The sequence below is a fragment of the Podarcis raffonei genome, chromosome 16 (genome assembly GCF_027172205.1).
Source record: "Podarcis raffonei isolate rPodRaf1 chromosome 16, rPodRaf1.pri, whole genome shotgun sequence".
In the NCBI taxonomy this organism is placed as follows: Eukaryota; Metazoa; Chordata; class Lepidosauria; order Squamata; family Lacertidae; genus Podarcis; species Podarcis raffonei.
The window spans coordinates 13,066,866-13,094,409 of record NC_070617.1 but is presented as its reverse complement, the minus strand read 5'-3'; the positions used below and the strand labels follow the sequence as shown (position 1 = coordinate 13,094,409).

At 47.5% G+C, this 27,544-nt stretch overlaps 1 long non-coding RNA gene across 1 annotated transcript; it reads left to right on the top strand.

The window, feature by feature from the left end:
• On the top strand, nt 1-27,021 carry LOC128404117 (uncharacterized). Its single transcript, XR_008328066.1, has 2 exons — nt 1-135; nt 26,580-27,021. It is a non-coding gene; the product is annotated as an uncharacterized LOC128404117 (long non-coding RNA).
• Nucleotides 27,022-27,544: the final 523 nt, after the last annotated feature.

Genomic DNA, 27,544 nt, shown 5'->3' with positions numbered 1-27,544 from the left:
GTTACCATGGTGCAATAGGCTGCTTTCTTCACATTCATGCCCCCCCTCCATTTGTCTTCAAATCTCTGGAGGGCTGCCACATGGAAGATGGAGCAAGCTTGCTTTCTGCAGTTCCAGAAGGCAGAACCTTAACTGGTGGGTTCAAATTACCTGGGGGGAGATTCTGACTTTCCAATGATGAGAGATGTTTGGCAGTGGAGAGGGCTCCCTTGGAAGATGGTGGACTATCATTTGTTGGAGGTTGTTAAACAGTGGTCAGAGGGCGATCTGCCATGAATTCTTTAGTTGTGATTCCTGCATTGCTAGGGGTTGGACTAGATGGACCTTGTGGGTCTCTTCCAGCTCTAATCTCATTTGTTGTCATTCGAATCCATTGGTTGGCTGATTGATGGATTGGTTGGTTTGTTTGGGTTCTACTCTCTAGAGCAACAGAAACTAAAATGGGATATTATCTCTCCACTTGGGGTCAGGGGATTTAACAGTAGTGACTAGAGCATGGGTAGGCAAACTAAGGCCCGGGGGCAGGATCCAGCCCAATCACCTTCTAAATCCAGCCCGCGGACGGTCCAGGAATCAGCGTGTTTTTACATGAGTAGAATGTGTGCATTTATTTAAAATGCACCTCTGGGTTATTTGTGGGGGCATAGGAATTCATTCATTTTCCCCCAAAATATAGTCCAGCCCCCCACAAGGTCTGAGGGACAGTGGACTGGCCCCCTGCTGAAAAAGTTTGCTGACCCCTGGACTAGTGTTTGACAAACACCTGGAAGGCCAGGGTTCAAATCCTCACTAAGCCATGGAGCTCCCAGGGAGATTTAGTCATCAACTCTCAGTCTAACCTAACACATAGGGTTGTTCTGAGGATAATATGGAGGGGGGCATATATACCACCTTGAGCTCCTTGAAGGGAGGAACATGATACATAAGTGCAATAAGAAATAAGGAGGAGATATTTGGGGGATTCCTTGTCCGGAGTGCATGCTGAACCGTCTGTCTCCTGAGGCCTTTTCTTCATGGATTAAATCATCCCTGCCTGGCTGACCCTTACTGCATACATGCCATGTATTATTCAAGGAGCGTAATTGCCCTAATAAAAGGGACATAAAGATTGCAGTGCAAACACTCAGACACCCAGGAGTCAGGGAGATTTACTTCCCCAGGGGTTGCAGTTCTCGCACTGGACAAGGCTCTACTCTCCATCTATAAAATCAAGCAGGAGAGGAGGTGCTGTCCTAGGATAGCTCAATTGGTAGCGCATGAGACTTTTGATCTCAGAGTCATGGGTTCGAGATTCCCGCATTGCAGGGGGTTGGACTAGAAAACCGCTGCAGCCCTTTCCAGCTCTATGATTCTAGGTCTCTGCTGTCACTGGGTGTGTCTACACCAGAAGTAGGGAACATCCAGCCCACGAGCATCATTAGGCCCACCAGATCACCCAGTTTGGCCCACGAGGCCAGCTCTGACAAGACACACCCACCTGCCCTGCACTTGAAAGATTTGGCCTCTTGGACCACAGTCTCCGCTTCCATGAAGAAGGACTTGTAGCAAGAGTTAGATTGCACCTCACAGTGGCTGGCAAGAATGCGCTTGCTAGGAGTTGTTCGACTTCCTCAGAAGTACATGTGAAAAGGATCTAGGCGTCTTAGTTGAGCACAAACTTGAGATGAGTCAACAGTGTGATGCAGCAGCAAAAAAAGGTAATGCTATTCTAGACTGCATCAACAGACATATAGTGTCCAGGTCAAGGGAAGCAATACTACCACTCTATTCTGCCTTGGTCAGACCACACCTGGAATACTGTGTCCAGTTCTGGGCACCACAATTTAAGAAGGATATTGACAAGCTGGAATGTGTGCAGAGGAGGGCAACCATATTGTTGCTGGGAGTCTGAAGGGCCCTGCCCTGCTTCTCTCCACCTGGCTTGGGGTGGGGCCTGACAGGCTCCATAAAGGACAGGGCAGGGAGGGCTCCATTTTTGTTTTTTAAATTGCTTTTATTTTTTATCTATGCCATTTTAAATTGTGATTGATATTAATGCTGTATTCTTGGTTTTAGATTTTATTATTTATGTGGAAATTGTTTTCCGTTTGGTTGTGTACTTTTTGATGTGTTTTATTTATTGTTTATGACTTTTGTTATGTTGGTAAATGTAAATCTTGTCATGTTGTAAGCTGCCTGGAGCATTGTTTTTTAACTATGGAAAGGTGGCATACAAATAAGATGATGATGATGATGATGATGATGATGATGATGATGATGATGATATTGACAAGCTGGAATGTGTGCAGAGGAGGGTGACCAAGCTGATCAAGGGTCTGGAAACCAAGCCCTATGAGGAATGGCCGAGGGAACTGGATATGCTTAGCCTGGAGAAATGGAGACAGAGAATTGATAGGCTAGCCATTTTCAAATATCTGAAAGGCTGTCCCATGGAAGATGGAGCAAGCTTGTTTCTGCTGTTCCAGAGGGTAGAACCGAACCCAATGGCTTCCAGTTGCAAGAACGGAGATTCTGACTCAGCAGCAGGAAGAACTTTCTGACAGTGAGAGCTGTTCAGCAGTGGAACAGAACGCCTAGGAAGGTGGTAGACTCTCCTTCGTTGGAGGTGTTTAAACAGAGGTTAGATGGCCATCTGTCTGGGATCCTGCAGCTAAAAAATACATCCCCGCATTGCAGGGCCTTAGACTAGATGTCCCTTGGGGGTCCCATCCAGCTCTACAGTTGTATGATTCTCTGGCATGGAGAGCCTAGAACCGTGAACACACTGCAACATTTTGCCATAGGACTCACTGTTTACTGTCAGGAGTGTGTGCAGGAGCCAGGCCCTGTGACCAGTAGGGCTTTGCAGAACTGGGGCCTTCCTAAGTTCTGGAGAGGCAAGGCGCGGCTGCACAGGTGAGGCTGCTTGGTAACTCACTGCACCTGGTGGCAAGAGCCAGGAAGGGGTATAAGGTCAGCATTTCCTTTCGGCTTTTTGCCACAGCAACACGCTTCCTGCTTTGCTGCGTTTGGCTTCTTATTTCATGATCCTCGGACCTCGGCTTCCTGACTCCCTGCTTCGAAATCCTCAGACCCTTGACTTTGTGACTCCTTGCTTCTCGACCCTCGGACCCTTGACTTTGTGACTTCCTGCTTCCTGCCCCTCAGACCCCTGGCTTCTGGACTCTCGTTCCTGCTCCCACTCCACCATCTTGCCCCCGGTCCCGACGTCCTCAGCCCGGGAGTTCAATCACCCATAGACCGGCCATGAAAATTACTACCATTTCCCATACTTTATATGTTTATATCCTCTGACCTGATGGGTAACAAGGAGAGAGCAGGTAATCTCAGGAAACTCAGTCCCACCCACAGTGGTTCATGCTCAGCTTTTTGCTGCTCACCTTGAGCACAATGCTCTCTTCCACCTGCCCACCCACCCACCCTCAAAGCTGGGTCATGTATTATAGCAATGCTTCCCCTCGCATCACGTCTCGGCCCTTCTCCAGACTTGGCATCAGTAATAGCCAGTGGATGGAGGTGTCTGCCAGCCTAGCAGTAGTTCAGAAGGCAGGAGGACAGGTCTTGGCTTTGGGCAGCGTCCAACAGATTGCAGAGAAAGCTGCTGATGTTTCTCTCCTTCCCCCACCACACTTCGCACACGCACACACACACTTTCCACGACTGCAGCCTGGCTGTTACCGACAGTTGTCAACCTGCCAAGGCTGAAGGAGCCACTACAAAAATTAATCAGGGAATGGAGAGACTCGGAGCTGGGACTTGTTCCAGGCAGGCCAGGCAGGGGCTACTGAACTTCCCCGGGTTTGCTCGTGATTGTAAATAATCTCTTCCCTTTCCCCACACTGTCAGTTCCAGTAAAAAAATTTTTTTTGGGGGGGGGGAGTAGGGATATGGGATGAAGCACTGGGTGTTTTAGCGCTGCCTCTGAAACAAATGGCATTGAAAACACTGGGATGCATGACCGTGTCAATCAATTTCACATGATGTGAATTTCTAATGCACAGGAGATGATAGATAGATATAGATAGATAGATGATAGACAGGAGATGATAGATAGATATAGATAGATAGATGATAGATAGATAGATGATAGATAGATGATAGATAGATAGATAGATAGATGATAGAGCTACATCTGAATGCCACCTTTCCTTCAGAGAGCTCTTTGCTCCCTGACCTGTAAAGCACTGCAGCTATTTGCTACCCTACCTAAGTCAGAGATGGGTTGATGGCTTGCCTTGCAAATAGACCTGAGAGGCAGGAATGGGAGACTAATCCATGCATTGCAGATCTCAGAAAAGCTCTGGCAGCTCCCTAATGCAGGGAGGAGGAAGGATGCCCCCCATCTGGTTCCTAAGGGGGAGTGGCATTTGGGGGAGGCTTTCACCCAAATGAATGGCTGCAGCTTCTCATATATTGTTGGGGTAGGTAACATCAGGCCCGAGGGCCAAATCTGGCCCTCCAATCCTTTCTGTCTGGCCTTTGGGGCTCTCCCCAGGCCACACTCTCAGTAGAGCATGAGACTCTTGATTTCAGAGTCATGGGTTCGAGCAACACTCTGGGGAAAATGATTCCTGCATTGCAGGGGGTTGGACTGGATGACCCTCGTGGTCCCTCTATGATTCACACTCTCCTTGAGTGCTTTTGCCTAGCTGGGATATAAATGCTGACCATGCCACTTGCTTGTCCAGGTGGAAGGTAGAAAGGCATGTCTGCTAACTCCACAAAGGGAGAATGTACATTTGTTGCCCCGCCCACTTTGCCTCTGACTCCGCCCACCCCGGAAGTCTGCCCAGAAAAGAATGTGGCTGGTGTTTTGGATCAGGTTAGCCATATTGATTTGTATGCTGTTGGTGGATTTTTGTAATTGTCTTGTTGGGCTGTGTCTGTGATAAAGGGGAGCCATACTGGGGTGAAGGTGTCTTCTTCTATTTGTCCCCATGTCAGTTTCAATTTATTGGTTAATTTTTCTAGTAGGGCTGTTTCCCATACTATTTGGTACCATTGTTCCATGCTTACTCCTGACAGGTCTCTCCAGTGTCTGTTTGGTGTTTCTGGCTGCTGAAAGTAGGTGGGTTATGAGTTTTTTGTGGTGTAAGTGGGCATTATTGTCTTGGAAGATGTTTGGTAAGGCCAATTCTGATCCAAAACACCCACCCACCCCACTCACACATGAAAAACAAAGACCACCACAGCCAACCACAAATGAATAACCACACCCTAGGCCAACCCCACCACCAAAGGAACACAAGCGAACAGCAAAGAACCTGCACAAGCAATGCTGACACGAAACCCTACATATAGTAAGTAAAATAGAAACATCGCTACCCCACCCCCACTCATCTTCCCCCCCCCTCCACCTCTTTCCCCCTTTTCTTCCTAATGTCTCAACAAATGAAACTGGTATGTAAGAATGATATATGGGGGGGGGGGTACGAGAGAGAGACATTGCACACACTTTTGTAAATCAAGAAAAACTTTTTTAAAAAAAGAATGCGGCCCTGAAACTGGAAAGAAGGGATCCTCACCCCACAGATATATAGAACAGCAGTAGACAAGCCCCTTTTAATTGCCTGCTGGCCTGCAGAGAAGGGAGCAGCAACCACTGCGAGTGAGGGGGAAACCATCCCCTCTGTTATTTCCCTGCTGTTATATATCTACATTCACGTTGTAACTTCCCGCTCTTGGATAATTAGCCAATATCTATATTTATATCAAAGCCACATGTGTTGTAGAGAACAGCCAACGTTCCTCTTTAGAGAATGCCTGGCAGGCTATAAATAGCCCCCATCTGTAATTATCTCCAGAACGATTTGTTATAATGGGGAGGGGGGAGGGCTGGGAGAGCAAGGACATCAACAGGGGAAGGAAATTCAAGGCGGCTCATTCAAGTGGGAAGTTCAGCTCAGCATTAAAAAAAGAAAAAGAAAATCCCTCATCTGGTCCTATCAGGGGCAACCGACTCAACTTGACACTGAAATAGTTGAGGTTTGCTGGCGGGGGGAGGGAATCTGACTTGACTGGCTACGTGCCTCTGAGCATATCCAAAGTGCCCCACCCTCCCCACTTCTTGTGAAAGTTCAGGACCTCAATGTGCAGCGGCATTTTGGGTTGCAGGTCAGGAGCAAACCAGTCCCAGAGATTTCAGGGACCAAATCTGAGACCTGGGGGGGGGGAGGTGGGGTGGCCTGCAGTGCAGTCATGGGGTCAGGGCTTGGAGACGGAGGTTGATTGGGAGACTGGAGTGGAAGCAGGCAGCCACTGCCCCCCCTCCCCACAAAGAGTGTCTATCCTATATTTTGAGACCAGCTCCTGCCAGGTTTTGAAGTTTGTAAGTTGCATGCAGAGTCTTCATAAAAATTATTATTATAATTATTTAAGGCACTCTAGTCCGCCTGGAAATTCAGGCCCTCTGCCAGGCATCTGGAGCAGGCCAGGCAAACCTGGGGACTTCAGATGAGGTCTGGCATAAACTTCTGCCTGCTACATGCCGGATGAATGACTGGCAGTGGCTGTGGCCTTCAGACCCTGCTTGTGGCTTCCTGGAGGTATTTAGAGTCAGAATTGAGGAGTTGGAAAGAACTCAAAGGGTCATCTAGTCCAATCTCCTACAATGCAGGAATCAAAGCTAATTTGGCTGAACTTTGCTTTTAAATACTAACAAACAAACAGCCAGCAAGAGACGCCTTTAGCCTCCTAGAACCCATCAGTTCTGAACTCCATGGTGGAAAACTCCCGACCTTCCAACATTTCTCCAATAAAAATACAGTGGTACCTCGGGTTAAGAACTTAATTCTTTCCGGAGGTCCGTTCTTAACCTGAAGCACCACTTTAGCTAATGGGGCCTCCTGCTGCCGCCGCACGATTTCTGTTCTCATCCTGAGGCAAAGTTCTTAACCCGAGGTACTATTTCTGGGTTAGCGGAGTCTGAAACCTGAAGCGTCTGTAACACGAGGTACCACTGTAGGGATGTCCTAAGGAAAAGTGGGACATTCCGGGATCAGAAACTGGGACAACTTCTGTAAATCCAGGACCGTCCCTGGAAAATAGGGGCACTTACAGTGGCAGAGCTTCATGCTCTGGCACCAGGGGGCGTAGAGCTGGCGGGGCTGGGGCTGGCGCATGTCCCGGGGGCGTAGCGCCCAGCGTGGGGGGGCAGCGCGACGGCACCAGCTGGGATTGCACTGCCAGGGGCAGTGTGCTCCCCCCACATGCCTCTTCCTCTGCCAGTGGGCACTTAGAAGGTCTGCAAATACAACACAGAAATTAACAGTCAGGGAAATGGGGTAAACTGCCGTGTGACTGCAGCCGAAGAATAATTGGAAGAAGGCAACGGTGTATCTGATGAGCGCATGCCAGCAGACTCCATTTCTTTCACGTTGTGGGGGTGAGGAGAGCTGTCCCGGGGTTCATTTCCATGGTAATAACAGCATCCTGAGAAACCTCTCTGCCTTTCCCCACATAGCTGCACAGAGCATTGTCTTTAACTGCCTGAGATTGCTATCTCTCCCTTTGATTTTATCAGCTCTTCTCATCGGGAAAAGGAAACAAAGAGGTAGGGGCAGGCCTCTCTGAATTTCCTATGCTAAATTATGCTAAAAGGAGCTGTTCCAAAAGGAGCCAAGGAGAGCATGGATAGAAAAGCAAACCGGATCAGACCAAAGGCCCATCTAGCATGGGGGGAGAGGTGTCATCCCCCCCCCCAGGCAATGTAGGAGGGTGGGGCTTGCAAGCACATCTCAAAGGGATGCATCTGTTTCCAATGCCTGGCTTCCACAGGTAGACTGCTGTTGGGTATGGAGATTCCATTGTAGCTAAAGAAGAAGAACTGACCTGTACCCTGTGATCGCCCCCTGAGGCCCTTCTTCGTGTGCCTCCTCCATGGGAGTTCCAGAGGGTGGCAAGCCAAGGGTAGGCCTTTTCAGCGATGGCTCCCTACTTGTAAAATGCTCTCCCCTGTTACATAACTTTAGGCACCATGCCGAAGCATTTTGCTGTTTCATCGTGCTTTTGGCTTTTAATTATATATGGCCTTTTTGTGTGGTTAGGGTGTTTTAATCTGGTTTTTAAAAAAATACATATATCCTTAAGATTGGTTTTAATGTATTTTTGTTTAAAGCATTGTAAGATGCTTTGAGCTGCCCAAAACCAACTAACAAATTTGTTTGTTTGGTCCATAACATTTATACGCCACTTGACAGAAAAACAAACAAACAAAACCTCAAAGTGTTTTTTCCAAAAAGATGCAACAATAAAATTATCACTAAGAAAAATTAACAATAATTTTAAAAGTTTGAAAAGTTAAGATAGCAATAGGCTAAAAGCAGATGATGATGATGATGATGATTACTACTACTACTATTATTAATTTATTGTTTCTACCCCGCCCATCTGGCTGGGTGTCCCCAGCCACTCTGTGCGGCTGCCAACAGATTAAAAACAGAATAAAACATCACACATTAAAAACTTCCCTAAACAGGGCTGCTGTCACGGTCTGGTTTACAGACGGTCAAAGTCCCGGCTGAGGACGTTGGGACTGGGGGCAAGATGGTGGGGTGGGAGCAGGAGCGAGAGTCCAGAAGCCAGAGGTCTGAGGGTCAGGAAGCAGGGAGTCAAGAAGCCAAGGTCCGAGGATCAGGAAGCAAGAAGCCAAACACAGCAAGGCAGTAAATGTGTTGCTGTGGCAAAGAGCTGAAGGGAAATGCTGACCTTATATCCAGCGGCGTAGCGTGGGTTGTCAGCACCCGGGGCAAGGCAAATAATTTGTGCCCCCTAACCCCTAACCTGCCGCCGCTGCCAGCTTCTTCTTGCTGCTGCCTGGGCTGGGGTATTTACGGTAAGGTAGCCACGGCGGCGGCGGCAGGTCCGTGTCAGGTGATCTGAGGCGAGTTGCCGCTGGCACTGCCGCCCAAACGACGCCGCTTGCCCGGAGGAGGAGGAGGGCAGAGAGGCGAGGAAAATGCAACAAGGCCCAGCCGCTGCAGCAGCAGCGGCGGGGGGCTGTGAGGAGGGGCTGCCGGGTGCGCCCTCCGCGGCGAGTGCTGAGAGCCGCTGCCTGCTGGACGCGCGCACAGCTCGTCGGTTCCGCGAGACATGGGGCTCTGCTACAGCCTGCGCCCGAGGCTCTTCGGCGACTCCAGAGGTGGCGAGCTCGCCCCCCAGATGTTGCGCCCAGTGCGGCCGGCCCTCCTGCACCCCCCACGCTACACCACTGCTTATATCCCTTCCTGGCTCTTGCCACCAGGTGCAGTGAGTTACCAAGCGGCCTCACCTGTGCAGGATGAGGCCGACATCTGGAGACCCTGCCCCATCTGGAGCAGTCCCCTGCAAAGTGGAAGAACTGAGGGTCGGCTGGTGGGGCATCACAGGTGCCAGTGGCAACAGCGGCAACACAGGGGGTTGAGCACAGAAGTCACGGCAGAAAGACGATGAAAAAGACAGCATCTGCTGTGCCCAAGAAATGGAGGGGTCATGTCGGACCAACAAGAGGCTACCGAGGACCACAGGGAAATGCAGCATCTGGACCAGTTCAAAGGTTAACTCTTCCTGGTGCTGGGGTGCCACTAACATGGCCAGTGGACAGGTCTCATGGGTAATGGGCCCTGAAGCGAGGGGGGTCCTATCCAAACCTACCACTCGAACAGGTGAGGCTTTCGCCACCAATGGTACCTGGTACTTCTTGGAGAAACTGATGTCCATGAAGATGCCAGAGGCCCCAGAGTCAATCATTGCCTCCAGGTTCAGCATGTCCCCCTGGGGAAGGAGAATGTGGATAGGGAGGAGGAAATGGGGTGCACAGTGACTAGGCCCCAGCTGAACCCCTCCTAATGCAGCCAGGGCTTGGTGTTTCCTGATGCGAGCCTCTTCGCCGGACACTCTGCTGCGAAATGGCCCCCCTCTCCGCAATACAAGCATAGTCCCAGGGTCCGCCTCCGCCTCTTCTCCTGGCTAGAGAGGGAACGGCAGGCCGTACATACTTGCATGGGCTCCTCTTCCAACCCCACTGCAGCACTGGACCCCAGAGACTCTCTTGATCTGTGCTCGGAATCTCTCTCGGACAGGTGCGTGTCAATGTTAATACACAACGAACGAATTAAGTTCTTGACCCGAGGTACCACTGTACTTCTGTTGATACAGCCTAGAATAGCATTAGCGTTTTTTGCGGCTGCATCACATTGTTGACTCGTGTTTAACTTGTGGTCTACTAAGACCACCAGATCGTTTCCACATGTACTACTAACAACCCAGGCGTCCCACATCTTATATTTGTGCAGCTTGTTCTTCCTGCCTAAGTGCAGAACCTGCCATTTGTCCCTAGTGAAATTCATTTTTTTAGTTTTGGTCCAGTTTGAGTCCAATCTGTTAAGTTCATCTTGAATCCCGATTCTGTCTTCTGTGGCATTAGTTACCCCTCCCAGTTTGGTGTCATCTGCAAATTGGATGACAAGGTACTCCAAAACTAGGGTTGCCATATCTTCTCTTTTTCCAGGACACGTCCTCTTTTTCATGAGTCATCACAGCAATCCATAGTTAAAAGCAGAAGTCAGCAAATGTGTCCTCTTTTTTGCTCTTCAAAATATGGCAAGCCGACCCCACTCAGTGGTTTCATGTAGTGTTAAAAAAGCATGCAGGATATAACCGAACCCTGAAGAAACCGCCACTCCCCCCCCCCCATTGAAGGCGCCCACATCAACACTCAGAGCCTGATCATCAGCAATGGAAGGAAAGGTCGGATCTCGTGGAGACCAATGCTGTGTATATAAATAAGGAATATGATGAAACTAATGCACTCCCAGCAATTCACTGCCTCTGTAAACAAGATTTGTTTGCTCCGGATAATAACCGCCCCGTTCACCATTTCTGGGCTTGCACCACCTCCCTCCCTAGATCATGTAAACAAGCTTGTTCGAAATCCATTTCTGTGGTCTGCTATCAGCTAACGTTCTCCTCCTTTGCCTTGGGTGATTTTATCCCCCCCTCCCCCGCCTTCCCAGTCATCTAGGGTGTTTTCAAAATAAAAATTAAAAAAGCGTAAGCTTTCGCCAGGGGTCTGTCTTATTTAATCTTGTAACACTTCCTGTACATTGCAGACATTATATAAATAATGAATAAGAAGAAGCAGTTACACAGTGGTGGAGGTTTTTTTATTTTGTATTTTTAAAAAAACTTGTAGGCAGAACGAGATTCGATAAATGGGAGGGGAAGTTAGGGGAAAGAATTGCTCCCCCCAGTACACACACACAGACACACACCTCCACAACCCGTGCTGGAAGTCAAGAAATGAAAAATAGGTCAGGTGTTTTAATATCTGCATTAGTTCAGAATAAATCATGACCCTCCTTTTTATTTTTTTACTTTTTAGAAAAATGCAAGGGATGAGGACTGCACTCCCTGAGCCGATATACAAACTGAAATGCAGCGAACTTAAATGCTGTTATCCGAATTTTATGGTGCAGTTCTCCAAACGAAAGCATTCTTTAAAAAATGCATAAGTATAGATATAGATCTCTTCTATCTATAACTATTGCATTATAATAGGGGGATTGCTTGCAAAAATTTCACAGATTAGGCAAATTTACATCCAATAATGTGCATATTGGAAGAAATGCACACAAATTTAATTCAGTCATATAAATATATATGACTGCACTAAAAATATATATCACAGCTGCCGGCACAAACGAGGGGAGGGGGAGAGACTCTACAAAAATGCTGTCCCTTAATCCAGGCCCTGATGAAGGAGCAAAATGAGCAGGCAATATCATGAAGTATATTGACAGTTCATGAAGTTATGCCAAGTTTCCTTTCTAAGTTGGGAATCATGGGGCATGTATTTGAAATGGCAGCCAGATATTCAGAGGCTTAGTAAGGGCAGATGGCCAGTCAGTGGCACCATTCCAGCTGCCCATTGGCTTTTTGCCTGCAGCCTGACACAACAGAACATTCAGTCAGTTAGTGAGACTCATGGGGCAGGAAGAAATTAGAGATATGCAATGTTCTCCCAGAATTTAGGTCAGCCATGTGGTCCTGCTGCCTGCAGCAGAAACAACACAAAGAGTTTTGTGGTTTCTTAAGGACTAGCATATTTATTTGGTTATACTTCATAAATCAGAGCCCACTTCAGCTAATGCATCCATATTGCTTATTCTGCAAAGGGGTGAATCCAGGGCAACTACTCCCAGGAGCAGCAGAAGAACAGATAGATAGATAGATAGATAGATAGATAGATAGATAGATGATAGATAGATAGATGATAGATAGATAGATAGATAGATAGATAGATAGATAGATAGATAGATAGATGATAGATAGATAGATAGATAGATAGATAGATAGATAGATAGATGATAGATAGATAGATAGATAGATAGATAGATAGATAGATAGATAGATAGATATTGTGGACAGACATGTACCTATAAAAGATATGTTTAACATGCATGAATTGTTATAGGGAGGTTTGCATTTGCAGAATTCCTGTTTTACCGAGAACTGTGGCAAGTGCAGAAGGTGCTCTTGCAGCTAAAGCTGCGAAAAGGAGAGGGAGACTTTGCTTCAATGTTATGTTAATTGATGACTCATCCCTGGGAGTCCAGGTCTCTCTCAGAAGCTGCCAGATTCTTACTTATCTGACTTAACTGAATCTCACCCTGGGACCAGAAAGAGAACTGTTCATGGACTACATTAACAAGTGAGAACTTCAAGAAAACCCAGCCGCTTTGCTAGTTGTTTAAGAGCAATGGGCTGATTTGTATTTACAACAGGTTTGTGTAACAAGTTTAAAGACAGTCTGCGGCAAAAGTTTGGAACTCGGCGTGGAGAGTTTGTGGATTCATACTTGGCACTAGGCCCAGATCAGGGAATTCCACTCATGTGGCGCTGTGGGTTAAACCACAGAGCCTAGGACTTGCCGATCAGAAGGTTGGCGGTTCAAATCCCCGCAACGGGGTGAGCTCCCGTTGCTCGGTCCATGCTCCTGCCAACCTAGCAGTTCGAAAGCACGTCAAAGTAGATAAATAGGTACCGCTCTGGCAGGAAGGTAAACGGTGTTTCCGTGCGCTGCTCTGGTTCGCCAGAAGCGGCTTAGTCATGCTGGCCACATGACCCGGAAGCTGTACGCCAGCTCCCTCGGCCAATAAAGCAAGATGAGCGCCGCAACCCCAGAGTCGGTCACGACTGGACCTAATGGTCAGGGGTCCCTTTACCTTTACCTTTAACAGTACGTGGCCCTCTGGGTTTAGTTGAACTCCAATTCCCACCCACCCCTGCCATGCTGATAGGAGCTGATGGAACTGCCTGGGGCTGGTGGAAGTTGGAGTCTGACAACATAGAGAGTGACGGGTTTCCCATACACCTGACGGAGGCAGCTGCAGTACAGTAGAATAAAGTAGGCTGCATATCGCAAGATGAGCACTGGAAGGCTATAGGCTGCTTTGCGAAGCGTTTCACCCAGTGGCTTGAAATGCACCCAGCCCATTGTAAATCAGTCCTAAGTGCAAGACCTCAGAGAGGCCAGGGGACACTGGTCCATTAGGGCAGATGGATTGATGCCTCATCAGCCTCAGTCTGCTCTCAGACGCCTGCTTGCCTTTTTATTTACAATATATCCTGGGGGGGGTAGCTCTGCTTGTCAGCTTCCTCTTGCTCAGGGCTCATCCTGATTGCTTTTTGCACTGTGTTTCTAGGCACAGCCCCGCACTTAAAAGTGCTGTGTTCGAGTCCCCACCCCCTGCAAAAACCCACTCTTTACCACTGATTGAGAACAAACAGCAATCCATGGAAAAGCCAAATTTCTGCTTGTTCTGATTCAGCATTAAAGAGCAGGTTTTCTCCAGGAAAGTGCTGACCCGCCTCCAAAAAATGGTGTTTGGACATGACACTTAAAAGGACCAACTTGTGCCTAGAAAGTGAGGGATAAAAGGTGAGTGTGGATGAGCTCTTGCTCTCAGTATTGCCCTTGCAGAAGTGGGCAGGGATGAGGATGGAGGAAAAATGAGTCAGCTTTGCCTGTTTTTGGTTAAACCACAGAGCCTAGGACTTGCCAGTCAGAAGGTTGGCGGTTCGAATCCCCACGATGGGGTGAGCTCCCGTTGCTCGGTCCCTGCTCCTGCCAACCTAGCAGTTCGAAAGCATGTCAAAGTGCAAGTAGATAAATAGGTACCACTCCGGCAGGAAGGTAAACAGCATTTCCGTGTGCTGCTCTGGTTTCGCCAGAAGCGGCTTAGTCATGCTGGCCACATGACCCGGAAGCTGTATGCTGGCTCCCTTGGCCAATAAAGCAAAATGAGTGCCGCAACCCCAGAGTCGGTCACGACTGGACCTAACGGTCAGTGGTCTCTTTACCATTTAAAGGAGGCAGGTAAAAATTGGCATCCATTCCTTTGTCCACTTTTGCCTTTGGCCCTGTCCTCCAGTCTGGCATGTGATCCCTGGAAGGCTACCCAGAAGGGAATGTGGCCCTCCGAGTTTTCCATCCTTGCTTTAGATTAACCTTTGGGTCATATGTTTATGAGAATCCATCCCTCATCTCTGCCTCCCCATCTATCTGTTTCTCTCCTCCCAATTCTGCAGTCACGAGTAAAAAGAGAAACCACCTGATAGGCCATATTATGCTCATTTTTCTTCTTCTTAACACGCATCCGTAGCATGATCTTGCTGTTTAGAAGCCAACCAAGGTACAGAGAATTTGTAAATCATTTTTTATTGGCACCGGGGGAAGACATGCACTTAGATATCACGACCATTAAAATGAAGATTATATAAAGCATAGATTTATTCCCGTTAGGCAAACCCATTCCATAGGCGAACCTCTCCCTTTTAAAACCTCAAAGCAAGGGAAATCCTGCAGAGCACAGCAGCAAATGCATCTTCTGTGGGGCATTTGGGTCTGTCCAATCCTTGCCCCTCCCTCCCCCAGATTTAATTAGACTTTTAACCAATTGATCTAGTGACAAAGCAATTACATTGAAACAAATCTGCATGTCTCCAAAAACGTCAACTGAAGATGCCCTTTTGAGATATCGACAGAAGGGCGAGAACGTTTACTGTTTAATAACCAAAAAAACTACTGCTGCCTATTAGAAAAAATGACTGCCATCATATTTACTAATCACATCCTCAATTCTCCCAGTGCCGATCTTTAAGTAGCCAAAACACCACCACCCATACATAAGGCAGATGCGTCAGGTTTGCAGAAATAGAAGCTGAGGTTTGCAGTAAGACAAAAAAGATTGAAGAGAGCTTTCCCCTTCCCGACCAAAACACCCCCAATTGAGGGCTGAGCATGCTCAGTGGGCACAGGATGTTTGCTGGCTTGTGGCAGTGGGGGTGGGCTGGGCAGATGGATGAATGGGAAACTGTGTAGCAGGTCCTGCTAAGAGAAGGTCCTGCCTGGCCAAAGGTCACGAAGCGAGCATCATCGCCGAGTGTGGCTGATCTTCTATGCCCAGTGGTAGCTGCTGCCCATTGGAACAGGTAGGGTGGAAGGCAGGGAGCCCAACAGTAGGGGGTAACCCACAGCGCCACCCTTACCTCTCTCCTTTACTGTTTTATGAAAAAAAAGGAGATGTGGCAAGGACAATGTCTCTCTGAAACATATGTTTGTACAGTGTTCTATACTTACTAAGTTTGGGAAGAAAGTGCTGGACTGTCTAACTATGACTGCAGAAAAAGTTAAATCTTTCAGCAGAGAACTGTATACCTATTGTATTGAAATTAGCAACAGGGCAACGAAAATGCATTCTATGCATCCAAATGGTGGCCAAGAGACTGATACTGATGAATATGAAGAATAAAGATATGATACCCTTTAATCAATGGATCAACAGCATGACAACACTCGCAACTTATGAATGAGCTGCCTACAGACGGAGACATTGTTTGGATAAATATGACAACGTTCGGAATGAGTTTATACAGAATGTAGTAGGCTATTAATATCTACATATGTATTATGATCATAACACCATATCAATTTACTGTATTTACTCAAGTCTAATGCGCCATCAAATCTAATGTGCACCTCAATTTCCAGAACCTTGAAACAAACAAACAAAGCATTTGCTGGTGAATGTAAATGTGCCATCAAATCTAATGCGCACCTTAGTTTTCGCAACGTAATTTGGCCAAAAAAGGTGAGCATTAGATTTGAGTATAAAAGAATGTGTGGGAGTATATTACATGGTATTTTGTGTCTCTCTGTGTGTATGTATACACGAGAGTGTGTGTATTTTCACTTTTTGAAACAACGCGAGTACCAAAACTCAGCCCTCTTTTGAAATTTGCCCTTAACTCAATGTGATTCTCCAGCCAAACAGTGTTCACAAACTGTATGTATTAGGGGAAAGTGTGCGTGGCCAGCGGCATAGCGGTTAGAGTGTTGGACTAGGACCTGAGAGATCAGGGTTCAAGTCCCTGTGTAGCCATGAAGCTTGCCAGATAAACATGGGGCAGTCAAATTAAGCAATAAGTTGCACTACAGTGGTACCTTGGTTCTCAAACTTAATCCGTTCCAAGTCTGTTCCAAAACAAAAGCGTTCCAAAACCAAGGTGTACTTTCCCATAGAAAGTAATGCAACATGGATTAATCCGTTCCAGACTTTTAAAATCAACCCTGAAAACAGCAATTTAACATGAATTTTACTCTCTAACGAGACCATTGATCTGTAAAATGAAAGCAATAAACAATGTACTGCAGTCACACAATCAGTCAATCAGTAGCTGAACTGGGTTTCACACAGTCACAAAAACAAAAACAAAACAAAAAGAGCGTCAAAAAAAAAAACCGCCCCCCAAAAAAGCAAAAACAGACAGACCTCAGCGTAACACTCAAAACAGAAGTGTGGCACTCAAAACGGAGCACGTTTGGCTTCCGAAAAAAGTTCGCAAACCGGAACACTTACTTTCAGGTTTGCAGTGTTTGGGTTCCAAGTTGTTTGAGTACCAAGGCATTTGAGAACCAATGTACTACTGTACTCCAAAAAAATCACTCCCAACAGTGTGAAGGAGGTCAACAAAGAGGAATCATGGGCCAATTAGGGGCTCCCTGAAAAATCCCACTTGGCCCTTTCAACAGGTAACTGATAGAGAACATACTGCATAGGGAGGGCACTGCAAAGGAGTAAGATACAAGTTGTTGTTGTTGTTGTTGTTGGCCCATTTGGTCATCCACACCACCCCCAAACTCCACCCAAAGCAAAACCAAATGAGTGCTCCTTTGGGGGAAACAGGGCATGTGGCAGATTGCCTGCCCCCCACCCCCAGCCCCAAGAGTGGGAACAGCACTGTTGCAGAAACTCCAGACCGGTGGGGTTTTTTGTTTTCACAGAGGGGTGTATTCTGCCATATATCATTGACACAATAATGGTGCATTTGTGGAGGATTTATTTTGGACAATGGCCACAGGGGCGGCCCAAGGATCTCTCCAGCACTCAGACAGGCCCTGCCTGGCATATTCACACCCAGCCTGCTCCTAGACTTGTCTTTTCCCCCCTTCCTTTCTTAACTCGGCGCATTAAGCAGCCCTTATCAAAGATTTACGACCCTCTTCAGAAGAGCTTTGCCTCGCCGTTATTAACGGAGGAGCCCGCGTCCTCCAAGGAACGTCGAGACTCCCATCTGCAACGTGCCCGACATCTGCAGATGCCATTGTCAGGCAGATGCACCGCCGAGATGGGCAGGGTGCCCGACTGCTGAGCTGGCGCAGAGAGACTTTCTGCTGAGTCACAGGGCAGCCTGCTTGCTGGCATTGCAGCACAGCCCTGGGAGGATCAAAGGTCTCTGGGCATGCACAGAGTGTTTTTGCATGCCACCAAGCAAGCATGGTCCTTCCCAGTCTTACACATCCACGTCCTGAGTAATATAATAATAATAATAATTTATTATTTATACCCCACCCATTCTGGGCAGCTTCCAACAAAACACCAAAATACAATAACCTATTAAACATTAAAAGCTTCCCTAAACAGGGCTGCCTTCAGATGTCTACTAAAAGTTTCGTAGTTATTTTTCTCTTTGACATCTGATGGGAGGGTGTTCCACAGGGCGGATGCCACTACCGAGAAGGCCCTCTGCCTGGTTCCCTGTAACTTGGCTTCTCACAGCGAAGGAAACACCAGAAGGCCCTCGACGCTGGACCTCAGTGTCCGGGCAGAACGATGGAGGTGGCAAAGGAACTGTAATCCTAGACCTGCCCATCACTCTATTCTAAGCTCAGCCTTATGTTTCCTTGTCCTGCTGCAGTGAGAAGATAGACTTGCCAAGGGAGGAGGATGTGCATGGTGTCTTGCCGAAGGGCTCGCCAAAATCTCAAGTCAACACCAGCTAGATGGACCTACAGAGAGATGGATCGGTCTTATTTCTGTTCCCTGTTTATTGTTTATTCATAAGTGCTTATGAAGAAGAGCTATAGCTCACTGGTACAGCATCTGCTTTGCGTGCTCTGCCCTGGCATCTCCAGGGAGGGCTGGGAGAGACCTTTACTTGAGATCCTGGAGAGCTGCTGCCAGTCTGTGTTGACAATACTGAGCAAGGTGGACCTGGTGGGCTAACTCCATATAAGGCAGCTGCCTACTTCCCCAAGACTGGTTTCCATATCATTCTGCGAATTACTTATTTTAAAGCCACACGAAAACTCACCTTTCTGGTACACGCTCTTCCCTAATATGTCCGTTTTCACACGGTGTTTTATCCCACAATGCACACCAATTTGCGAATTATTTTTTGAAACCACCCAAAATCTCACATTTTTTGTGTGCCGTATAGCTAAGTGCACGTTTCTGCATGCATCCTGTCCCAAAACGCACTTTCTAATGTCTTTTTTGGCTGAGAACTGTATTGCAAAAATTAGATAACAGCAAAAACTGATGGATAACTGCGTTTTGACCCACAGATTACCCGGGGAAGCACAAATTGCATCAATTCACTTAAAAATGAGGAACAAACTAGATTCCTGCCCATTCCTAGGTGGGCCTTTGGCCATAACCCCGCGGTGCTTTTCTGATGTGGAACCTCCTCATTTTTGTTTATGAAGAGCCACAGTGGCCTCCATTTTCCACACCACCCCACTTCAAGGTGTTTTTGTCCCCGACCCCCTCCTGCTTTCGGAGGCCTCCTACCCCTTGTTTCAGAGTCCAGGGAGAAAGCAAAGGGGCCCTGCCAGCAGTGCATTGTGGGAATATCCTTGGGAGATCCTCACTTCCCCTCCAGTGCTCCCCGCCTCCTCTCTCACACATACAATGCAGCTGCCAGGAATGATTTATTCTGTTTCAGTTCATTCACACACAAGGAAGCTGTTCTCTTCAGACGCTAAGGAGGGAAAGAGATACAACTGTTTGAATATTTACACTCCCAGCACTGAAATGTACTCGGCGGTATTAATAAGTGAAGGGGAACGCTGTCGAGATTCCGTTTGAATAGAACTTCCTCTGACAGTCGAGGGGAGAGGGAGGCAGCGTTGGCAGGGAGTGGGAGGGAAGGACAAAACCCAGGTGCTGTTTCTTTTTTCATATTCGCCACGGGCTCTTAATTTTCCTCCTTTCTAACCCACCCACCCCAACCCCCAACCCCCGATTCACTCAGATCCCAGAGGAGGTTGTTCCATTAGGCTGTATAAGAGCATAAGAATATCCTGCTGGTTCAGGACAGTGGCCCATCTAGGCCAGCACCATTTTGTCCCAGTGCCCAAGCAGACGCCCGTGGGAAACCCGCAAGCAGGATTTGAGCACAAGAGCCCTCTCCCCTCCTGTGGCTTCCAGCAACTGGTATTCAGAAGCATGGCTGCCTTTGATCGTGGAGGCAGACCATAGCCATTGTGGCTAATAGCCATCGCTAGCCCTCTCTTCCGTGAATTTGTCTAATACTCTTTTAAAGTCATTTGTGTTGATGGCCATCATTGCCTCCTGTGGAAACGACTTCCATAGTTTATCTATAAGCTGCGTAAATAAGTTTTTCTACCCTGGGACGCAGGTGGCGCTGTGGGTTAAACCACAGAGCCTAGGGCTTGCCGATCAGAAGGTCAGCAGTTTGAATCCCCGCGATGGGGTGAGCTCCCGTTGCTTGGTCCCTGCTCCTGCCAACCTAGCAGTTCGGAAGCACATTGAAGTACGAGTAGATAAATAGGTACCGCTCCAGTGGGAAGGTAAACGGCATTTCCGTGCGCTGCTCTGGTTTTGCCAGAAGCGGCTTAGTCATGCTGGCCACATGATCCGGAAGCTGTACGCCGGCTCCCTCGGCCAGTAAAGCGAGATGAGCGCCGCAACCCCAGAGTCGGCCACGACTGGACCTAATGGTCAGGGGTCCCTTTACCTTTACCTTCACCCTGAGACATACAGAAGGGACCTCTTTGCCACAGCTATTCCTACATTAGGTGATTCACCAGAGAGTGATAGAAATGCCCCCCCAAGCCTCTGTAAGTATTGTTGCACGCCACCCCAATCTCCAATTGGTGCAAGATTCCAGGGTTCGTGTCTCCTTTTGGAGTGAGGCACAGTAGTGACTGTTGTGTCTTTATGATACATGGTTTGTTAACACATATGAAGGTAAAGGTGAAGGACCCCTGGACGGTTAAGTCCAGTCAAAGGCAACTGTGGGGTTGCGGCACTTATCTCGCTTTTAGGCTGAGGGAGCCGGTGTTTGTCCACAGACAGCATTCCATGTCATGTGGCCATCATGACTAAACTGCTTCTGGCACAATGGGACACTGTGACGGAAACCAGAGCGCACAGAATCGCCATTTACCTTCCCGCTGGAGTGGTACGTATTAATCTACTTGCACTTTTGGCGTACTTTCAAACTGCTAGCTTGGCAGGAGAAGGGACAGAGCCATGGGAGCTCACCCCGTCATGGGGATTCGAGCCACCAACCTTCTGATCGGCAAGCCCAAGAGGCTCGGTGGTTTAGACCACAGCACCACCCACATATATACAACCTGAGCCTACGATGGAGGGGTTCACAGCATTAACATTCCCAAAGAGGCTTGCTTCTTCCATAGCCACAGCCTTGGTTTCCAGAAGAGGAGTAAAAAATGTACGATATCCACCCTGAGAGGTCTTTCATCCAGTAGACCTCGTAGACCAGCCTCCACTGTTGGTACTGCAGATCACAAATTCAATAAATAATAATATTCCATGTCAGTTGAGCTGCCAGAGCTTTCCACTGTTGTTATTAAATGTTGCACTGTGTATTTTTTAAAAAAATGAATCCCATGTGTTTTTGTATAAATGTGTGCTCATTATAATGCATGTTTTTTGTTTTGTTTTTTGTTTACCTTTGCTCATGCCCTTAAATATGTTACACATTGCTTGGAGACCTTTTTGTGTAACAAATGTCTAGCATGTCTGGGAAGTTCAATAAATAATAATAACAATAAAGCTATTTCAAAGGGTCCTGAGGTGGGAGGGGGGACTGTAGCTCAGGGCTGGGGAACCTGTACCTCCAGGTGTTGTTTGGCTGCAATTCCCATCAGTCACACTGTTTGGGGATAATGGGTGTTGTAGTCCGATGTCTGGAGGGGGCACCAGGTTCCCCAGCCCTACTCTGGATGGTAATGTGCATCGTTTTGCCAGCTTCAAAATATGGTAAGCCAGCATTCCAAGGCTGGAGTCATTCTGCTGAAGGAGGGCCCTGGACCTCTGCCCCTAAAGTCCTGCCCTAACAGCATCACAAAATTGTAAAGTTGGAAGGTCCCTCTAACGCTCATCTAGTCCAACCCCTTGCAAAGGAAGAGGGAACACAGAAATCACTGGCCAAATGGTCATGGTTCTCAATGAGTGCTTGAGTACCTTTCATCTTTTTGTCAGGATGTAATTGGCTAACTTTTGAATAGATAGAGGGAGTGTGTGTCAGGGTCTGAAGATGAGGACTGGGGAATGCATTCTATGGCAGACCAGCTTCTCTCCGATGGAGAGCTGGAGGGGGAAGAGACCCCCCCCCTTTATCCACAGCATGTTCAGAAGCAGAAAGAGACAGAAACTGAACAGCTTAGGAAGGAGTTACGCGATAATGACAAGGGAACAAGAACGGAGGGGGCACCTAGTCAATTATTATTATTATTATTATTATTATTATTATTATTTATTTATTTATACCCCACCCATCTGGCTGAGTTTCCCAAGCCACTCTGGGTGGCTCCCAATCAAGTGTTAAAAACAATACAGCATTAAATATTCCAACGAAATATTCGTAGTTATTTTTCTCTTTGACATCTGATGGGAGGGCGTTCCACAGGGCGGGTGCCACTACCGAGAAGGTCCTCTGCCTGGTTCCCTGTAACCTCACTTCTTGCAGGGAGGGAACCACCAGAAGGCCCTCGGACCTGGACCTCAGTGTCTGGGTAGAACGATGGGGGTGGAGACGCTCCTTCAGGTATACAGGACCAAGGCCATTTAGGGCTTTAAAGGTTGGCACCAAAACTTTGAATTGTGCTCAGAAATGTACTGGAGTCAAGATGTCACTTGAGAGTGTGGGGGACCCCCCTCACCACAGACTCGGAGGTCCTAGCGTATAAGAGAGCAAAGGAGGCAGAAGGGGGGCGCTTCCCGTTGGAGCCTTAACTGCTGCGAAAGTCAGAATGAGAATTTAGAGTAGCCAACTGGCCTCCTTGTGGAGGGCTGTATATTTGTGCTTGCATCATGAGGCTGTAATAAAAGGACTATAAATCTATCAACTGCTCGTTAATTCTTATCTGCAAAATTACCAAAGAGGGAGGAGGACTCTCCACACCTGGCAGTGAGAGAGATTTGTTGAAAACAGTAGCAGGGAGCTTTGGGTCAGAGGGCCAAATGCAGGCCTCCGAGCTGCTCGATCTGGCGCTCAGGATTCACCCCATACCATCTCCTCTCTCTGCAGTCCTCACTGGCTATTGTTTTGCAACGAAGTGTTTTTACCTGGCTGGAATGTGTCCTTGAACTCCAATAATGCCTCTTGCTTGTCTGAACAGAGGACACGGAGGTTTGCGTGAGTGTGTATAAACTAGCCTACTGTAGAAAGGGAACAATTGCATCCATTGCCCTGCCCAGTTTTACCTCCAACCCTGTCCATGATAAGAAAAGATGAGAGGCTTGCAGAATCTGGCCAACAGCCTTCTGGTCCAGCATACTGGTCAACCAGAATGGCCTGAGTGCATCACTGGCATGCAACATTTGAAATCTTTCGCAGAAGGGAATGTGCTCCCCTTCCCCCAATTTAAGGTTTCTCCTCCTGATTCCAAGAAACCACAGCTCATCTTGGAAGGGTAGCAAGAGTTGGATGACAGAGACAGCACAATTCACCCGGTAATCTTCCAGGCTGAGTAGGGATTTGATGCTGGGGCCCCTTGGTCCTGCTCCGACACTCAAACCGACTTGTTTGCAAGGTGCGAACACGGGAGAAAATGTGCATGGAAAACTGCGGCCTGGATTTGCATCATAGAAGGAGCTGCAGCCGGATTTGCAGGGTGCTTACATGTCATGGACTGGCTGGGAGGAAGAAGGCTCAGAGGAAGAAGGCTCAGAGCCAGGGGAGTGGTGGTGGGACAACGATGCGTGGTCAGAGGGAGAATAGGGAGCATGCTGGAAGGAGGAGGTGTCAGAAGCTGTAGAGGCTGTAGAGGGTTTAGTGAGCAGAGAGAGTCTGTGGCAGAGAGAAGTCCAGAAGCAGAAGCAGAAGAGGAGAGAGGTCAAGAGGCTGAGATGAATCAGGTTGGTGAAGAAGCCAGGAGATCTCCCCATCCTGCTATGACTAGCTCCCCTCTCCCCTGGTTTCCCAGAACCCAAAGAGGTATGAAGAGGGAGGAGCAGAGACAGGTGTGCCGGCAGAGTCTCAGATTGCTTAGGAAGGACCCAGGAGAGGAGGAGACATAGGCAGTTGTGGGAAGGCGGGGACTGTCAGTGCCCACAACTGCCTCATAGGGGCAAGATCTACCAGGAAGAGTTGCTGTGCTCATTAGGCTGGGCACTATTGAGCAGCTCCTGTTTCTTCTAACAAAGAGTTAACTTTATGTTTCTGAATGTGTTGGAAGCCGCCCAGAGTGGCTGGGGCAACCCAGCCAGATGGTCAGGGTATAAATATTATTATTATTATTATTATTATTATTATTATTATTATTATTATTAGCTTCACTTACTCCATGTAATTTATTGCTGGCCCACTCCTGACACCTGCACCTGACATTACATTGCTTTAGGAACTCATGGTCTCCTGTATGCTTCCTTTTGAGTTCCTTACATCTGCTTAATCAAAATTGTCGGTGGGGGACCTGTTTTATCCTGTGAAGGACTGTGGGTGGTCGAAACTCCCTGCCTGAAATCCTGGAGATCTGCTGCCACTCATTGTGGACACCACAGAGCTAGACAGGCCCCATGGTTTAACTTGGCCTGACTTAGTATGCAACTTGTTGTTGTTGTTCGACTGCACAGAGAACTGCCTAAAGGCACATAGGGAATTTCAGCGAGAGCCAATCTACATCCGTCCCCCAGCCATTTTGCATAAAAGAACATCAAGGGCTGTAATAATATTTTTAGATGCGCAGTACATTTGTTTAATTATTCTACACCAACTGTTGATAGGATTTGCATAGTGCTTAAAATAACCCCAAATCACTGATTCTAATCTACACCGTCTCTGTTTGCCGGATGAATGAGCTACAGTCTTGCTCAGATCTGCTCTCCAGACCTTCGATATCTAGGAACTCCAGTTTCGCACACAATAGCTTGCAAAGAAGATGAGGCCTTGCATTCCAGCTTGGTCACGTTTCGGGATGCTTATTTTAATTTGCTTGCAGAGTGGCTGCTGTCGTGCAAAATGCTCGCTTTCACTCAGCAGACAGACCGCTTGGAAATCTTACTCAAATGGCACCGTGTATAAGCACTCTGGCAGACCACGTTTTGGAACGTTTATCTCAATTAGCTAATGGAGGAGTTGTAAAACATGCAGAGCACGTTCTCGGCCACCGAGCCACAGCCCTTCATTTGAATGATCAACAAGTTCAAGGCAGCACAGGTTTATTCAATAGGAAGTCCTGTGGGGTTCAGTGCTGGGTGTGGCAAATCTGGCAACATTGGGTTTCTCTTGGTTTCTCACTTTTCCAGTCTTAAATTCAGTCCTCTGCATCTCTACATCAGGTTGAGGTCTTTGTGAAAATTCACGAGCATCTTAGTACAAATTTTTCCTAATGTACTCCTTTTTTGCAAAGCAGTTTTGGTATGTCACTTTCACTAATATATGCATTTTTTCTGCACATTTTTACCCTGCTGTGTGCATTTTTGGTATACATTACAGTGGTACCTCGGGTTACAGATGCTTCAGGTTACAGACGCTTCAGGTTACAGACTCCGCTAACCCAGAATTAGTACCTTGGGTTAAGAACTTTGCTTCAGGATGAGAACAGAAATCGCGTGGCAGCAGTGGGAGGCCCCATTAGCTAAAGTGGTACCCCAGGCTAAGAATACTTTCAGGTTAAGAACAGACCTCCAGAACGAATTAAGTTCTTAACCCGAGGTACCACTATACTTGGCTGGATAATTGCATTGGGAAAATTCAGAGAAGTGCGAATCTCAAAGGATGTGTTTCGGTTTGCATATTGTTTCAGGAAGTGCCAAATTAGGCAGGTTCGCCTTTAAATGTGAACTGAGTCAAATTTCTCCTCCATCTGTAGTTCAGTAGGACTTTTTCGCAGGTGTAAGCTGCTCAGGGTGTCTGAGGCAACCTTGTCAGATGGGCAGGGTACAAGTAATAAATTGCTATTATAGGGTCCCAGGCTTAGGCTGAAATCCTGCACTCAGCTGCTGGGGAGTAAATCTTATTGTGCACAATTGGACTGACTTCCCAAGTAAGTATGCATCTTGGACTTGGGGGTTTCTCTCATTTGATTTTGGCTGCTGTCGAATATGAAAATGTGGTGCAATGGTAAGAGAGCTGGAGAGAGCAGGGTTTGAATCCCCACTCAGCCATGAAGCTCACTGGGTGACCGTGAGGGGCAGCCACTGTCCCTCAGCCCAGCCTCCCTCACAGGGCTGTTGTGAGGATAAATTGAGGAGGGGAAAGGAGAGTATATAAATGTAATAAATAAACATTTAAACCGCAATCAGACCATGTTAAACATCTGAGGCTCCCCCCCCCAGAGAATCCTTGGGGACTGTAATTCATTAAAAGTGCTGAAAGTTGTTAGCAAACGCCTAAATACCCAGAATTCCCCAGGAAGAATTGATTGTTAAATCAATCCTGGGTGAGAGAAAAGAGAAGATACCTCTTCTACAACGGCACCTTCTGAAATACTTTAGAACTGCTTTTTTGGACTACAACTCCCATCATCGCTTGCTAGCAGCAACAGGGGTCAGGGACGATGGGAATTGTAGTCCAAAACCAGCTGGAGACCAAAGTTTGGGAAACCCTACTTAAAAAGTAACGTCCAGCAATAAAATGTGCTCCTTTTATTCTTTGGAGCAATTGGGTTCTCTCCTATGCAAATTTGATTGACTAACTCATTCATTAAGGGACGAAAATTCTTGCTGTTCTTGTTAATCTGGTGAAAATGTGAATGTCAATGTACATATTTGTATGAACTACATATTTGTCTTAAAGCTACCTCCATTGTTCTTCCTTGTCAGGGACTGTGCGGAGGAGGGCGGCACAGATGAGGAATGGTGGGAGCCGCCCCCTCCCCCTCCCTCTGCTCCGGCTCCTGAATCTTCCCAGGAGCAGGAGGACAGTATAGATTTGGAACAGTGGTTTGCAGAGGGACGTAGTTCAGAAGACAGAAGTTGGGAAGAACTGGGTGGTGAACAGCTAGGAGAAGAAGAACTGGGAGAGTGAGAGTTAACAGAATCTCTTTCGCTGGAAAGCCTCCATCTGCTCAGCCCAAGGTCACGAAGAGCAGATAAGGTGGCAGCACAGAAAGCACAGTGGTTGTGAGATCACGCTGCAAGACGCAGAAGTGACATGGATGCCTAGGGGTGAAGTGGGTGGAACCCTTAATTGGGAGCACCTCCATTCCAAGGAATGGATTCTTTGTTTTCTCTCGCTGTGATCATTAAAATCTCTCACTGGTAAGAGACTCCTTTAGCTTTGTTCTGCTTATCTACTGCCAAGGGGGGGGGAGGAAACTGAGTCCCTGAAGCCTGACATCCCTCCACTGTCATAGGCAGTATGTCTCTGAATACCAGTTGTTGGGAATCGCAAGTGAGGAGAAGGTCGTTGCACTCAGATCCTTTTTGCAGGCTTCCCAGGGTCACCCTGTGAGAACAGGATCCTGAATTAGATGAGCTATGGGCCTGATCCAGCAGGCTCTTCTTATCTTCTGATCACTGTGATCCTGCTCCATAGAGCTGACCTCTCCCTGTCTTTTGGAGCATAGTGCAGCACAACCACCACTTACAAAAACACAGGTACAAATAGATGCTATATTCCTTTGCACGTCAGCCATCAAACACAGCCATGCATTCAATGTCATCGGTCATCAAGCCTAGGCAGATACTGCAGGCCATTGCATGTCAGCCGTCAAACAACCAGTTGCTATATGCCATTGCATGGTTAACATTATCAACAAAACATCAGCCATCAAACACAGCCATGC